A 17215-nucleotide genomic window follows, 5' to 3' on the forward strand; every position below is an offset into this window, starting at 1 on the left:
CTCATAGTTTCCATCCACTCTGGTTTTCCATTCTAGAAATGGGCACACTTCAAGTTATTTGGAATTGTTATGCTCAGTGGATGTTGAGCTCCCTTATTTTGGATGATTGTAACAAATGTTAAATTAAACATCTATGCCAAGCACGTTATTTGATATTAGGGAACTGTGGGGAAAATACAAAAGTAGTAACAACAAGATCCATGCCCTAGAGAGCTTATAATTTACCTGTAAGAGAAGAGAAGCCTCTCAAGTGTCTAGAATTGCTTCCATGCTGCTATATAAAAGTGGGCTGTTTAACAGTTCTACTTTTTGTATAATTTACAATGATTTGTTAAACTTTGATGACTTTTCAATAGGTAATTTATTTACAAGATTTCCACCTCAAAAGGTACACTTTCCTGCCATTTAGTTTCTCTACCAAGAAGCAATTGATAGCACCTAATTCATATGCATCTTTCTAGAATACTATGTGCATCTACAATTAAGTATATTGTTTCTTTTAACTGTTGTTACACAAATGGTGCCATATTAATTATACACGCTGCATTATGACTTGTTTTTTGTACTTACAATATATCATAGAGATCTTTCCTTATCAGCACATGCAGAGCTGACTTTCTTTTATGTTGTTTTTGTTTGTTTATGGATGTATTGTATTCTATTGTGTGAATGTGCTTTAATTTATTGAACTAGTTAGTTTGATTTTAATCATTTGTTTTAATAAATAATGCTGGACTGAAAAACTAAAACAAGTTAATCTCATGACATTTTTATCTCATGCATTTTTATCAAGACTTTTGGTAGAAAAAAGAGACTGACTGTGATTTAGGTTGCATTGCATTACTTTTCTCCTTACCTCACATCTAGCTCATGTTCCCCTAAGAAAAATAATGTCTTCCATGGTCCAAGACAACCATTTTGGATACTCCAGAATTCTGGGTTCCCCTCTGTTAGCAGAAATATCATGAATTTGGTGCTAAGCAAACCTTGGGCTCAAATTCATTTTCTGGATTAATTACTGTCTGGCTGGATGGTCTAGAGCAAGTGAATTAATCTCTGGGACTCATTTGTGATATCTATAAAATGGGGATAATAACGGTAGTTAGCTCACAGTGTTGCTGTGAGTATTTAGCACAATAATCCATGCAAAGAACTTAGCATAGTGCCTGGCATCTACAAAGTGTTCAACAAATGAAAGCTTAGCACACTTCCTGTTCATTAATATGGAGAAAGTTGATGGAACAAAGAAAAAACCATCAATTTAACAGTAACTATTCATGATACTATGGAAAGATTCCCACTTTGTTGGGGTTTTCAGAAAGTTCCGAGAACCAGCATAAAAATTAAATTTTCTTTTGATAAGGTATATCTTCCTCATTACACCAATTCTCTCAGAGCGACCTTTACATACTTTTTCCTTAGGGTGTAAATAATAAGATTGAGGGCAGAGGTACTCACTGTATACAGAAGAGAAAGTAACTTCAATAAGTCTTCATACTGAGGCCCTGATGGGAAGCCATAGACAATGCTCAGTGTCCCATAATACAGACTGACCACTGTCAGATGAGAGGAACAGGCAGAGAAGGCTCTTTGCTTCCTTGTGGTAGAAGGAATCCTCAGAATGGTGGAGATGATGTGAGTACAAGAAGCCAGAGTCAGCAGGAAGGGGTCTAAGGCAAATAAAGAGGTACATATAAAAGAGGTAATCTCAGCTACTTGAGTATCAATGCAGGCCAGTTTCATGATTGGCTTCAAATCACAGAAGAAGTAGTCAATCAATCTAATTGGCAGCACAGAATGTTAACCAAAACATGAGGACCATAAGAAAAATTGGTGCCAGAAATTCAGCCACCCAAGAGGCACCAACTAGCTATAAGCAACCCCAGTGGTCCATGATGCTGGAGTAATGCAATGGGTTACAGATGGCTCTGTAGTGATCATAAAATATGACAGCAAGGAAGATGCTTTCTGTATCCACTAGGGCAGCAAAAAAATAAAACTGACAAGCACAACCTGGGAAGGAAATAGGCACTTGAGCTGATAGCAATGTCCTTAACATCTTGAGCCCATAATGGTACTGGTGTCACCAATCTCTAGGAAGGAGAAGTGGCCAAGAAAGAAGTACATGAGGTATAAAGGGAATGATCAGCTGACACCACAGTTAGGATTACAATGTTGCCAATCACAGTCACCACATAGATGACCAGAAATACCTCCAAAAAGAAGAAACTGAAGGCCATGGAGATGCCCCAAACCCAAAGGATAAATTCTGACATTTGAGTCATATTCTCTTCTTTGGTGCTAGCCAAGACTTGGATCTGAAAATAAGTAAGTAAATAAATAAATAAATAATATTAAGAATGATATTTTTAGGAAAAAATCAAACTGCTTAGAGGCATCATACATATGAAGCATAACTGGTTTCTTTCTGGATGTTCAGAATTCTTAATTAATAAATTTGACCACAGTTCCACAGGTGCTATTTGGTGAGTTAATCCATGACTTCAATTATCCCATCATATATATATAGAATCATGGGCCATTGAAACTGTGAGTATGACACATAAATATGCACATTTTTCTTGATATGTAATTTGAAAAAAATAGAGGGAAAACTTTCTATCTCTGGAGATCTTACTCTGGTTATTTCTACTGCTACTAGTGGTATTATCATTAGCAATAAATATTCTGAATCACTTATGTTTAAGTTGTATAAGTTCTATGATTAAATCTGTTTCCAGTTTTAGAAATTACATACCAATTAAATTATATGAATTGTATTTCATCATGTCAAAGGATGTCTAATCCTTAAAACTTATTTTATAACAAGTTCTCTAAACACTAGGAGAGAAGGCATAGTGGAGTAAGGGTGAACTAGTTATGGTAGGTAGATGGTATGGTATAGTAGGAAGAGACCTGATTTCAAATTCCAGCTTACAACTTAGTGGCTGTGTGTCTTTGAGTAAGTCACATAACTTATTTGACAGTCAGTTTCCTCATCTATACAATAGCACATTAATTCTGTGGAATATGTTTTGCACAATCATCGGTCCATATTAGGCATTAAATGCATTCATCTACCCATTAAACCATATTTACTGAGTACCTACTATGTGTCAAAGTCTTTGAAATGTGCTTAGAATAAAATAGTGAAAAAATCCATAATTTTTTGAAGTCAGGAATATTCATTGTGTCTCATGGGGTTAACATTTTAGTGGGAAAGAAAGTGTAAAAACAAGGAAAAAGACCCATAAAACAATTTTGAGGTGTCTACTATGAATATAAAATAAAACAAGGACTCAAAATAGGAAATATGCTGCATGTATGTGTATTTGGGAGAAGGGTATTCTGGTTACTGTGGTTAAGAAAAGCCAAAATATTGAGAACTAAAAAAATGGGAAGGAGACAGTCACGGAAGAGTTGGCAGTGGGAATGGGGAGAATATTCTAGTCAGAGGAAACAGGCCTTAAGGAAGGAATAATTTAGAGTGTTAGAAAAACTGAAACAAACTGAAAAAAAAAAACCCAATATATAACGGAGGGAAGAACTGGAGGGAAAAAGACAGAAACAGAGAGAGATAGAGACAGAGAGATAAAGAAGAGAGTAGCAGGAAAAATAGGAAAGGGGCAGAGCATTCAGGTCCTTGTAGGCCATGCTACCTGTAGCACATGAACTATCAAAGGTAACTCCTGGGTTTCTGGTTTGAGTAACTGGTACCATTTACTTAGGTGGTGATAATGTGGAGGGAAAGTTTAGGAAAAACACAAGTTCAACTTGGAGGTATTAAATTTGAGATGTTTATGAGAATTCTGAGTGGAGAGGAACGACAGACAGCTGGGTTTGAGAGTATGTAGCCCTGAGGAGAAGGCTGGGATGGGATATAAATTTATGAATCTTCAGAATACAGATAATATTCACAGTCATTAGAATGGATAATATAACATGCAAAGAGATTATGGGTACAGAAGGATGGCCTACCCTGAGCTTAAGATCCTCTTTGTCTTAGGCCTGACAGAAGATTGAAAAGGAGGAGTCAGTGAAGTAGGACAAAAACCAGGAGTAAATAGAATACAAAAGCCATGTTTCAAGAGAATTGCTGATTGTGTTAAAAGCCTTTGTGAAATTAAGTTGAAGATACAAAATAGTCTCATATTTGGTTACACAGATAATAGATTCAGTGGGTAGTGGGAAGGGCAACAGAGAAACTGAGTGGTAACTACAGAGAAATGAGCTTTGATCCTACCTTTTTTATGCTGATGAGAATAACCCAGCATAGAGGGGATATTAATGATGCATACATAAATTAGGAGCTAATTTTGGGAGAGAAATCTTTTAAGAAAGTGAGAGGGTATGGGATACAGAGCACATGTAGAGGGGTTAACGTTTGGTAAGGGCAAGAACACTGCCTCTTTTTAACAAGATTAAAGCTAGAGAAAATAGATGTAATTGTAGTTAAGTTGCTACATATAATCCTAGGAAAATTTAGGCGTTTGCTTGTAATGGTTTCTGTTTTCTCAGGGAAGTAGGAGACGAGGTCATCATATATGAAAGTGAAGGTAGAGGAGGATGTATGGGATATTTGAAAACTGAGGAAAAATTGTAAAATAGTCATATGTGGAAAAGAAAAGGCTATCTATCCTACAAGAACAAACACTACAATTTCCAGAGAGTATGGAATGGCAATTTGATCTTTAAGATCATAAATTTAAGAGGGTGAAAACAGACTGCTTTCTTGCATGATCTTCTCTGACAATGTTTAGCTGCCAGGGTTGAGTAGGCAAATAGTTGGTTTCAATCAGGTTTGGAGTTTGCCAAATAAAAACAATGGAAGAAAAGATGGGCAAAAGTGTTGGAGGATATTTGGGGAAAAGTCGTGATGAAGACTATATGATAAGTGTTAAGTCACTGTCACTTCCTTCCACTATTATTAAAGATAGAAAGTAGTTTAAAAGCATCATTTGACCAACTCTTTAATTTTGTAACTGAAAAAGAAGATTTAGGCAAACAAACTATTTTTTTTAGGATCTCAGATCTAGTTAGTCAGTAACAGAGCAGAAACTGACACCCAGTTCTCATTTTCCAGGTCTTGCTCCTTCCATTATAGCATGCTCTTATACTTTTCACTCTTTTCATCTCTCTTCAGTGTCCTGTCCTTAATGTGTAATATGTAAGTACCAAAAGGAAAACTTACCTTCAATTTAGTAATTTACATGTCAGGAGCTTAATACTTTTCAAATAATTTTCAGATCCGCTGTCCTTTTTAATCTCCCGAACTATCTTGTGAGGTATTTGGGTGTGGGTTTTTGATTTGTCTCATTTGGTTTTTCAGATGAGAAAACTGAGAATGATGACTACTACACCACCACATTGTACTTGTATTTCAATTATAACTCTTTCTACTAGAGATTAAAAAAAGTTAATCTTATGCATATTCCGGTAAATGTGAATTTACAAAATGCTAATTATGTTATGAGCCAGTAGTTTTTGATAGGCAATTGGATAATAGGAACCATATGGAGATTGCCATATGAGCAACAAGTATAAGAAATTGAGGTAGATTTCCATGACAGAGATGTAACAAAAAAATCTGCTTTAGGAAAAATGGGTTTGAAGGGCAGGATGAAGCAAACTGTTTCAGAGCTATGGTGGATGTCTAGCAGAAGAGGTACCTTCTTAGAAGAAGAAGAGAGAGAAGGCATTCCAGGAAGAGGGAATAATGTGAGAAAAGGTCCAGTAACCTGAGGCCCATGCTGGCCATTAATTTCAGAAAGATTGAGCAAAATGAGTAGGGGGCTGAGGAAAGAAACGGAGGGGAAGTACACATATTTTTGGAGAAAGAAAAATGAGGAAAAGATTTAAAAATGGGTCCAAGGAAAGAAAGGAGCTATCAGAATTGTTACTAAAGAAGGCACCATGAGTATTAGAGTGGTGGGACAAGAATCCTGACAGCACTGAGGTGGGTTGGCGAAAAGTAAATATACAACAAATATTTCAAGAAGACTGTTGAAAGGGGAGAGTCAAAGATATGGTGATGGAAGGAGAACTGACTCTGGGTGGTGAACATACAATGTGGTATACAGATGATGTATTATAGAAATGTGCACTTGAAATCTATATACTTTTGCTAACCAATGTCACCCCAATAAATTTAATAAAAATATAAAACAAACAAACAGACAAAGTAGACTGTTGGTGAAGTAAAGCAGAGGGAGAGAGAGCCAAAATACTAGAGGTAGAAGAGAGGATTGAGAAAATATATTCTTGTCATTTGCTTTTTAGCAAAGGAGAAACTTGACCAGGATTCTAGGCAAAGAGTCTAAGTCCAAAGAGGAGGAAATATGAAAGACATGCAAACAGATGAGTGGTGGAACAAGGAAGGTCTCAGAGGAAGTTAGAGGGGAATGGGATGGGGAAATACATAAGTGGAGGCATTATCTTCAGGCAAAAAAGAAATATCATCCTTTAAAAAAAAGAGGGTAAAAATGGGTGTGGATAGTGATTATCAAGATAGTTACCTCATCTTTTTCCTTCCACTTGAGTTAGGAAACTTAAGCCATCCTTAGATGCCTAAGATGAGTCCATGGTAGAGATGTTCACTTTGCTTCCTCAGATCCTGTCTTCTTGTTCCATCTGTATATGTGAAGCCCAAAATACTCATCAGAGACCAAAGTGGATTGTTAACATGGGTAGCTGGTTTGCTGTATCACTACTGTGTTGTTTGACCAGGAGTAGATCCAGCAACAGCATGACAGGCACGCTATTATGTGTCCTTTAAAAAGATCTGACCAAAAAAAAGAAAAAGATCTGACGAGACAGGACTGTGAGAATCATAGCCTTCTAACTTTTCCTTCTATATCTTCACAATTATACTTTTCTCTCTAACTTCCGTGGAGCCCACCAGGCTTCCAAAAAGAAGAACTAAGAATATGTCAACTAAAGATAGTTTTAGTTTTCACGTGTTTGTGACCAAAGCATTTTTAGCTCCTGCAGCGACTTCTTTTGGGTTTAGAAAGAGCATAATGTTTGTCAGTGTTATCTATCTTTTAAATACTCCTACAGCCTTCTGCAAGCAGGGACTGATAGATACAAGAAAACCAATTATCTTTAAATTTGGCTCCCAGGGGAGCTTTGCTTTTTAATTGAGAGATCAATGCTGGACTCGCATGACTCCATTCAGTGAGTGCTGACTAATGGTGTGAAATTTGGATATTGGAGTGTTTGACATGTCACATGGGTCAGAGCCACAATCCATCTAGGCCAGCCTCCAGAGTCTGCTGAAAGCACCAAGCAGTAGCTTGGGGAGGGTACAATTTGAAACATACTGAAATTAGTGACAGAAACTCTTGAGTTCTAGATTTGGATCTCCCACTGCACATGCAGTCTGGTGTTTCACCTATCTTTACTGAAACCCAGTTTTTTCTACTTTGAATGGGGGCAATAATCCATGTCGTGCTAACCTCACAGGTTTGTGGGACTCAAATGACATGATGTGTAGGAAACCCTTTATCCACTAGAAATCTACGTGCTTCCTGCTAATATCATACTTGAGAAGCATGCTAAAGATGTTGCTGATCATAAAAGTTGAGGATAGTTTTTACATTCAAAGATAGCTGGACTCCAAAAACTGGAAGTAAAACTCTTACTTTTTTACATCATTAAATAAAGCCTGAAAACATCTAAATCCTCTTCCCCCAAAGTCTTCAGTCAACTTTACATGAATTCTACATTCTAATTAAAAGCACAACTACTACAATTTGATTTTAGTAAAAAAATTAAAAGTACTCTTACATAAGCTGTCAGAGGTAGTTTTTCAAACCAGTTACGGTGTCATTTTTTCATCCTTGGTGGACAAATCGTATCTGGCCTCCTGAGTACGTTTCTTCAATGCTGATTTGGTATGCTTTATCTACTTTCCAGGCTGTACAGAAAAGAGTCGGTTGAGGGTAGTAAAACTATTTGAACGGCACTTAGTGAGGACTCTCCCCCATTTATTTGCTAGCTGTGTGGACATCCTGTAATGTTATGTGAGCATAACATAAAACAAAGCACTTGCAGAGATCTGACCATCGCCTCTCTTATCCCAGGCCATCATCATTGTCACCATTTGGTTATGAAGTTCAGGACCCTCCTCTATGTCAGAGAGTACTCTAAATGCTAGGGACATAAAGGTGAAGAAAAGCTGGGAAGCTGAATCCGTAACTTAGGAGCTCAATGACTAGAGGAATTGACAGAGATGAAAACCAAACAACGGAATTACAGCTTGATAAATGCAACAATAGGACACAGTATAACATGTAGATGTAGCACAGAGAAAGCAGTTTGAGGGTCAGTTTTCAGGGGAAATAGTAACGGTGAAAGTTTGCAGGGGAAATAGTAACGGGCCTGCCATCTGCATTGGGATGTTTTTGGTTTATTTTTTCCGAAGCACGTTTCCATGCACTATTTCACTAATCTTCAAAATGCCTTGAGTTTTGAAGGATGAATAGAAGTCTTTCAAGACAATAAGGGGATGGAGAGAGTTTTAGTCAGAGGGACTAGCATGTGCCATAAGGAGAGGAGCTTGGAGAAATAGGCAGGCACAGAAGATGGAGGGCCCTGTATACCAACCTAAGGAGTGTGGATTTTATTCTGAGGTAAATGAGAAGCTATTAAAGAATTTTTAAATAGGGAAGTGTCTAGAGTCATGTTTGTGTCTCAGAAAACTATATACTTTGGGTAGCTATGCAAATGGTAAGTTAGAGCTAAAGGAAGAGACTAGAGGCAGGAAGTCCAATGAGGAGGCTGTTACTTCAACTCAAGAGAGAATGGTGGTCATTTGAAAAGGAGAGGAGGCAATGGCTTCAGGCAATAAAACATCATTCATTTTCACTAAGATCATATTCTCCCTTCATCAGCATTCAAATTTATCAAAAGTCATTTGTGGAAGAAAATTATTTTTCTGAGTATTCACAAACATGAATGAATCATAACCCTGAAGTTCACATGTGATTTGGTTATTTGATGTCAACTCACATTTCCCATAGAAACAACAGCAGTCCCAAATCTCTGGCCATCCAAGAGAAATCTATTTAAAATACAAACTACTTGAAAAGCTTTATTTTTTTATTTTATTTTTTTTTAATTAAATTTATTGGGGTGACAATTGTTAGTAAAATTACATAGATTTCAGGTGTACAATTCTGTATTACATCATCTATAAATCCCATTGTGTGTTCACCACCCAAAGTCAGTTCTCTTTCCATCACCATATATTCGATCCCCCTTACCCTCATCTCCCACCCCCCACCCCCCGCCCCCGTTACGGAAAAGCTTTATGTTTGCAGTAAAAACAGTTGTTCTTTAATAATATTTGTTGCATGAATAAGTGAATGAACCAATGAAGGAATAAATGTATGGTATAATTTGCTAACACAAGTAAGGGTCTGTACTAGGTTTGGTGGGAGATGCAATGATGTCACAGATATAGCTCTTGGCCTTGAGGAAAATGAAAAAGAATCTTTCAGCTGGACGCTCACCAAAGTGAAACCTGCTCCCTAATTGCCAGCTTGCTCTTCAGTCACTAAGGCTCAGCAGGAAATTTTATTAAAAGAAAATCCAATAAATGTTATGTAATCTTCAATACAAAAAGAATACTAACCTGAAGATCACACAATGTGTTGGGTCTGATTTTAAGTTCATGAATTAAAAAAAAACCACATAAGTTTAATGAGCAATACAGAATCTGCACATGGTAAATAATTAAAACCATACAACTAATTCACTGTCCAACTCCAGACTACTAGTCCCTCTCCCCAGAAACAACTACTATAAACTGTTTTTGTGGGTGCTTCAAGAAATTTTCTCTGCTTATACCAGCATTTATCTACATTTAGATTTTTCATATTTATGCAAAAGTGATTGTGCAGCACATAATAATTTTACAGAGCATTTTAATTTAATATATCTTGGAGATCTTTCTGTATCTGCATACATAGCTCAATCTCATTCATTTTTAACATTTGCATAGTGCTCTGGCATACTACAAAGCTGGTTTTCTAAGAAATAAAATATTATAGGTACAGTGAAAATACCTTGTGTCCCACCCCCATTTTTCTTGAGCCCCAGAGGCATCCACTATCCTAAAGTTGATGTGTGTCCTCCATGTTCATGCTTTTATCCTTCTATCACAGATGAATGTATCCATAAACAATCTGTGGTAACATTTTTTATGTTTTGAATTTTACACAAATACCATCAGAACTTTTTGTAACTTGCTTTTCCCCCTCAGTTCATATTTGTTTTTTCCAGATCTATCCTTGTTGATACATGTAGTTCTCATTCACTCATTGTTGATTTACCTCCTCATTATACTGAATACTGTGGGTCTGTTTGTTTGCTTCTCCTTATAGCTTACTTGCTAACAGTAAGGGTCCAACTGCAACTGAAATTATTTTTCTTAGATACTTGCTTTGAGGTTGCACTGAATGGATTAATAAAAAGTTGGTGATTCTTAAAAATTGAAAACCTGGCATTTTTTTTTTTTTGGTATAGAAAATGATGGATATTTATGTTAATAAATTGTAGTCATCACACACAACGTTGCAATGAATAGACCTGGATTTGTTTATTGTATTTCTTTAAGACACATAGGAGTTGAATTCCTAGCTTGGAGTGTATTCACACTTTCATATTTACTAGGTACTACCACATTGCTCTCTAAAGTGGACGTAAAAATAAACATTCCCATAGGCAGTGTATAACAGTATCCATTTCCTCACATTCTTGCTGGCATTTGGTCTTAGCAGATGTTTTTATCTGTGACAATCTGATAGCTAGGTAATAGTAGCTCCGTGGTAATTTAATTTGCATTTCCCTAATTATTAGTGAGGATAAAAGCATGTTTTCGTCTATTTACTGACCAATCAAATGTTTTCTTCTATGTATTTTCCAATAATATTTTGACCATTGTTAATTTGTTTTTTTTCTTACTACACGTAATCTTTATGTAGGCTGCATCTGTTATATATTTGTTGCAAACGCCTTCTCCAAGTCTGTCACTTGTCTATTAACTTTATTTATTAAAATATAACATACAAGGACAGAGGCTTTTTCCTCAATGTAGTCAAATTTATCAGTCATTTACAATTTGTTCTTTTCATGTCATAGTCAAGAAATCCTTTCCTACCCAGTTATCATAAATATACTTTTAAAAAAATTTTTGTTAAATTTATTGGGGTGACATTGATTAGTAAAAATATATAGGTTTCAAGTGTACAATACTATAATATATCATCCATGTATTGCATTGTGTGTTTAACACCAAGAGTCGGTTCTCCTTCCATCACCATGTATTTGATCCCCTTTTTCCTCTTCTACCGTGTTTCCCCCAAAATAAGACCCAGCCAGACAACCAGCTCTAATGAGTCCTTTGGAGCAAAAATTAATATAAGACCCTGTCATATTTTACTATAATATAAGACTGGGAATATAATATAATATAATATAATATAATATAATATAATATAATACCCAGTCTATAATATAATATAATATAATATAATATAATATAATATAATATAATATAATATAATACCGGGTCTTATATTAATTTTTGTTCCAAAAGATGCATTAGAGCTGATTGTCCAGCTAGGTCTTATTTTCGGGGAAACACAGTACCACTCCCCCTCTCCCTTAATCTCTGGTGACCACCAAAATATTGTCTGTGTCTATGAGTTTTGGTTTGTTTGTTTGTCTTATTCATTTGTTGCTTTCACTTTTATATTCCAACAGGAGTTAAATCATATGCTTTTCAACTTTTTCAGTCTGACTTACCTTGCTTAGCATGATAATCTCAAGATCCATCCATGTTGTCACAAATATATATGTACCACATCTTTATCCAATCATCTATCGAAGGACACACTGGTTTCCATGTCTTACCCACCATGAATAATGCTGCAATCAACACAGGGATACACATATCTTTGTGGATAAATGTTTTCAGATTTTTTGGAGGGACACCCGGAAGAAGGATCCCTGGGTTGTATGAGAATTCTGTTCTTAATTTTTTGACGAAACTCCATACTGTTTTCCATAGTAGTTATACCAATTTACATTCCCACCAGCAGTGTATGAGGGTTCCTTTTTCTTCCACAGCTACTCCAACTTGTTATTACTTTTCTTGTTGATTATACCAATTCTACCGGAGTGAGGTGATATCTCATTGTGGTTTTTATTTCCATTTCTCATATAATTAGTTTGTTGAGTATTTTTTCATATGTCTATTGGCCATTTATATGTCCTCTTTGCAGAAATGTCTATTCAAGTCCTTTTCCCATTTATTAATTGGATTGTTTGTTTGTTTCTTTGTTTTTGTTGAGTTGTATGAGTTTCTTACATATTTTGGATATTGCCCCTTATCGGAGGCATTGTTTGCAAAAATATTCCATTCGGTTGGTTGCCTCTATATTTTGACGGTGGTTTCTTTTCATGTGCAGATGCTATTTAGGTTGATGTAGTCCTATTCATTTATTTTAGAACTACTGCCTTTGCCTATGAACTGAAATTCATAAAATGCTCTTTCAACACAATGTGTATAAGTTTGGTACCTATGTTTTCTTCTATGCAATTTATTATTTCAGGTCTTATGCTTATGTCTTTGATCCATTTTGAATTAATTTTGGTACATTGTCACAGATAGCAGTCCAGTTTCATTCTTTTGCACATCACAAGGCTTTCCAATTCTCCCAGCACCATTTATTGAAGAGGCTCTTTTCTCCATTGTATGTTTTTTACATTTTTGTCAAAAATTATCTGTCCATATTTCTGTGGGTTTATTTCTGGGTTCTCAATTCTATTCCATTGGTATGTGTCTGTTTTTCTGCCAATACCATACTGTTTTGATAGATAAAAATCAGAGCAGAACTAAATGAAATAGAGAAAAGAAAAGACAATACAAAAAATTAATACAAGAAAGAGCTGGTTTTTTGAAAAGATTAATAAAATTGACAAACTCTTGGCTACACTCACTATGATAAAAAGATAAAAGACAAAAACAGAATCAGAAATGAAAGGGGAAGTTATCATGGATGCCACAGAAATACAAAGGATCATCCAAGAATACTATGAAGGGCTATATGCCAACAAATTCAAAAACCTAGAAGCAATGGCCAACTTCTTAAAAACATACAGACTTCCTAGGCTGAATCACGAAGAACTGGAAAATCTAAATAGCACAATCACCAGTAAGGAAATTGAATCAGTCATCTGAAACCTTCCCAAAAGAAAAAGTCCAGGAGCAGATGGCTTCACTAGTGAATTCTACCAAACATTCAAAGAGAATCTAATACCTGATCTACTTAAACTCTTCCAAAAACCTGAAGAAGAAAAACACTCCCTAACTTATCTTATGAGGCCAACAATACCGTTGTGACAAAACCTGATAAGGATAACACATAAAAAACAAAAATTATAGACCAATATCTTTGATAAATACAAATGTGAAAATCCTAAATATAATTCTAGAAAATCAAATGCAACAATGCATTTAAAAGATTATACAATCAAAATGGTGGCGTGAGGTGAGCCTCTGTAAATCTCCCCTGGAATTTACAAAAAATGGAACAACTATAATGTCACAAAGGACTCCCTGCACAGCAGAGAGGCAAGATGAAGAGGCCCACTGCTGAATTCATCTAGTGTGGGTGAATCGCGCGAGCAGAGGAAAAGAGAAGGGAGAAGTGCGGAGACGGAACCGCGCGGGCACAGGACGCAGATATAGCTCAGTGCTCCAAGCTCGCTGCATCCCGGAAGTACTGCAGCTGCAGGAGAGGGAAGAACTCGGACTGTTAGGGCTCTGCTTATGGCCCACAGGGCTGAGGGGACAGCATATAACATGGCTGAACCCAATGCTCACAGCAGAGACCTCGGAGAAAAGACTGAGGGAAGAAGGCTGAAAACAGTGGTTTAAGCCCTCACTGCTGAGCAGAGAAGGGAAGCCTTAGGCACTGAGAATAGCCACCCCAGTCCCTACCCTCCCAGAGCTCGCCCCGCCCCCACTGGCCCAATGCTAGAAGCGGAAGAGTAGCAGTGTCAGATCAAAAGAACAGAATATTTGCTGTTCTGAGAACTGTGGACAGCAGACATAGATTCACAGCCCAACTACATCCAGCAAAGCAGAGGGAGCTGTGGAGGTAGGACCGGCTGTGGTGGTGGTTGCCGCCATTGCTCTGGGCCACCTCTCAAAACTCACCCCACCCCTGGCGCCCGCTATCTGGGCGGATCCCTGCCAGAGAAAACAGAACTGTCAAAACACAGGGGCTCAGAATCTGGTGCAAGAAGAGCTTTGGAACTTCAAAAGTTCTCCGCATACGCACACAGACACTACGACCTGTGACTCAGGCGAACTATTAACAGAGCAGAAGCCATCTCCCAGGGAATCCCCCCATTGTATGAGAAACTGGAATAGTGCAGAGAAAACATAACACTACCGTGTCAGAGAGAAAAAACAGGCTGCAGTCGGAGAGAAAATAAAACATACTACCAACAAGAACTGGAAAAAAAAAAGAAAGAACTCTTCCTATCAACCATTGCAGAAGCCCCTCCTGTAGATGTCTAGGAAGGGAAATAATAAATTGGTAATTGCCATAAATAACCAAGGCAACAAGACAGCTCAGAAAGAAAATGAAAAGTCTCCAGAAAAGGAACTTAAAGATACGGAAAACATTTAGAGATAAAGACACGTGTGCTCCAATGTTCATTGCAGCTTTGTTTACGGTGGCCAAGACATGGAAACAACCAAAATGTCCTTCGATAGATGAATGGATAAAGAAGTTGTGGTATATATACACAATGGAATACTATTCGGCAGTAAGAAAAGATGATATAGGAACATTTGTGACAACATGGATGGATCTTGAGAGAGTAATGCTGAGCGAAACAAGTCAGACAGAAAAAGCAGAGAACCATGTGATTTCACTGATATGTGGTATATAAACCAAAAACAACGAAAGAACAAGACAAACAAATGAGAAACAGAAACTCATAGACACAGACAATAGTTTAGTGGTTGCCAGAGGGTAAGGGGGCGGGGGGTGGGGGGTGGGAGATGAGGGTAAGGGGGATCGAATATATGGTGATGGAAGGAGAACTGACTCTGGGTGATGAACACACAATGGGATTTATAGATGATGTAATACAGAATTGTACACCTGAAATCTATGTAATTTTACTAACAATTGTCACCCCAATAAATTTAATAAAAAAAAAAGATACGGAAATATGTGACTTAAATAACAGAGAATTCAACATTGCAGTTCTGAAAAAACTCAACGAAATGCAAGAAAACACAGAAAGGCAGTTCAACGAACTCAGAAACACAATCAATGAAAAACAGGAGGATTTTACGAAAGAGATTGAAGTTTTAAAAAGAACCAAATAGAATTTCTGGAGATTAACAACTCAATAGAAGAAATTAAGAATGAAATAGCCAGCTTAGGTATTAGAGTTGACCAGATGGAGGAAAGAATCAATGACATCGAAGATAGAAACCTGGAAATGACACGGATGGAAGACGAAAGAGATTTGAGACTTAAAAGAAATGAAAGAACTCTCCAAGAAGTTTTTGACTCCATCCGAAAGAGCAATATAAGAATAATGGGCATACCAGAAGGAGAAGAAAGAGAGAAGGGAACAGAGAATATATTCAAACAAATTGTCGATGAGAACTTCCCAAACTTCTGGACAAAACTGGACCCTCGAATAGAAGAAGCAAATAGAACACCTAATTATCTCAATCCCAACATGCCTTCTCCATGGCACATTGTATTGAAGTTGTCTAAAATCAACGACAAAGAAAGAATCGTCAAGGCAACCAAGGAAAAGAAGACGATAACCTACAAAAGAAAGCACATCAGATTATCATCAGATTTTTCAGCAGAAACTCTACAACCCAGGAGGGAGTAGAATCAATTATTCAAACTATTGAAAGAGAGAAATCATGAGCCAAGAATAATATATCGAGCAAAGATATCCTTTAGATACATAGGAGGAATAAAAAACTTTCCAGACATAGAGAAGCTGAGGGAATTTTCTAATACAGAACCTGCACTACAAGAAATACTAAAGGAAGCTATTAGACCACCATCAACAGGGACAATATGTGGCAACCAAAACATAAAAAGGGTGAGAGTGAAGGCCTGACCAAGAACATGGGAATGGAGAAAATAAGCGTGCAGAAAATGGAATACTCTAACTATCAAACTTTCTTTTACATAAACTTAAGGGTAACCACTCAAAAAAAATGCAGAACTGAAATATGTACTGTAATAAACTAAAAAACAGAGGGAAACATCATAGAATACCACCACACAGAAATAATAGACAATAACAAAAAGGCAAAGAAACAATGGAGACACAGCCTTACCAGAAAACTAAAGATAGAATGACAGGAAATCCTCACTTATCAATAATCACCTAAAATGTAAATGGACTGAACTCACCAATAAAAAGGCACAGAGTAGCAGATTGGATCAAAAAACTAAACCCAACCATATGCTGTCTCCAAGAGACACATATCAGTTATAAGGACAAGCATAGACTCAAAGTGAAAGGGTGAAAATTGACACTCCATGCAAATGGTATCCAGAGAAAATCAGGTGTAGTCATACTGATATCAGATGAAACAGACTTCAGGGTGAAAAAGGTAACAGGAGACAAAGATGGATATTTCATAATGGTAAAGGGGACTATACACAAGTAGACATAACAGTCATCAATATTTATACCCCAAATCAGGGAGCACCAAAATATACCAAGCAACTACTAACAGAACTAAAGGGAGAAATTGACCAAAACACAATTATACTAGGGGACTTAAATATATCCTTGACAGCTATGGATAGATCATCCAAAAGAAAATAACGAAATACCTGCCCTAAATAACACATTACATGAAATGGACAAAATTGACATATTTAGAGCACTTCATCCTAAAATATCAGACGACATATTTTTTCTACTGTACATGGAGCATTCTCAAGGATAGACCATATATTGGGATATAAAATGAGCCTCAGCAAATTTAAGAATATTAAAATCATACCAAGCATATTTTCTGACCACAAGGCTTTGAAATTGGATATCAACTGCAAAAAGAAATCAGGAAAAAACAGAAATATATGGAGATTAAACAAAATACTTTTAAAGAATGACTAAGCCAAATAAGAAATTAGAGGAG

This window comes from Rhinolophus sinicus, chromosome 18 (assembly GCF_057876585.1).
Source record: "Rhinolophus sinicus isolate RSI-liver-muscle chromosome 18, RSI-T2T, whole genome shotgun sequence".
NCBI lineage: Eukaryota > Metazoa > Chordata > Mammalia > Chiroptera > Rhinolophidae > Rhinolophus > Rhinolophus sinicus.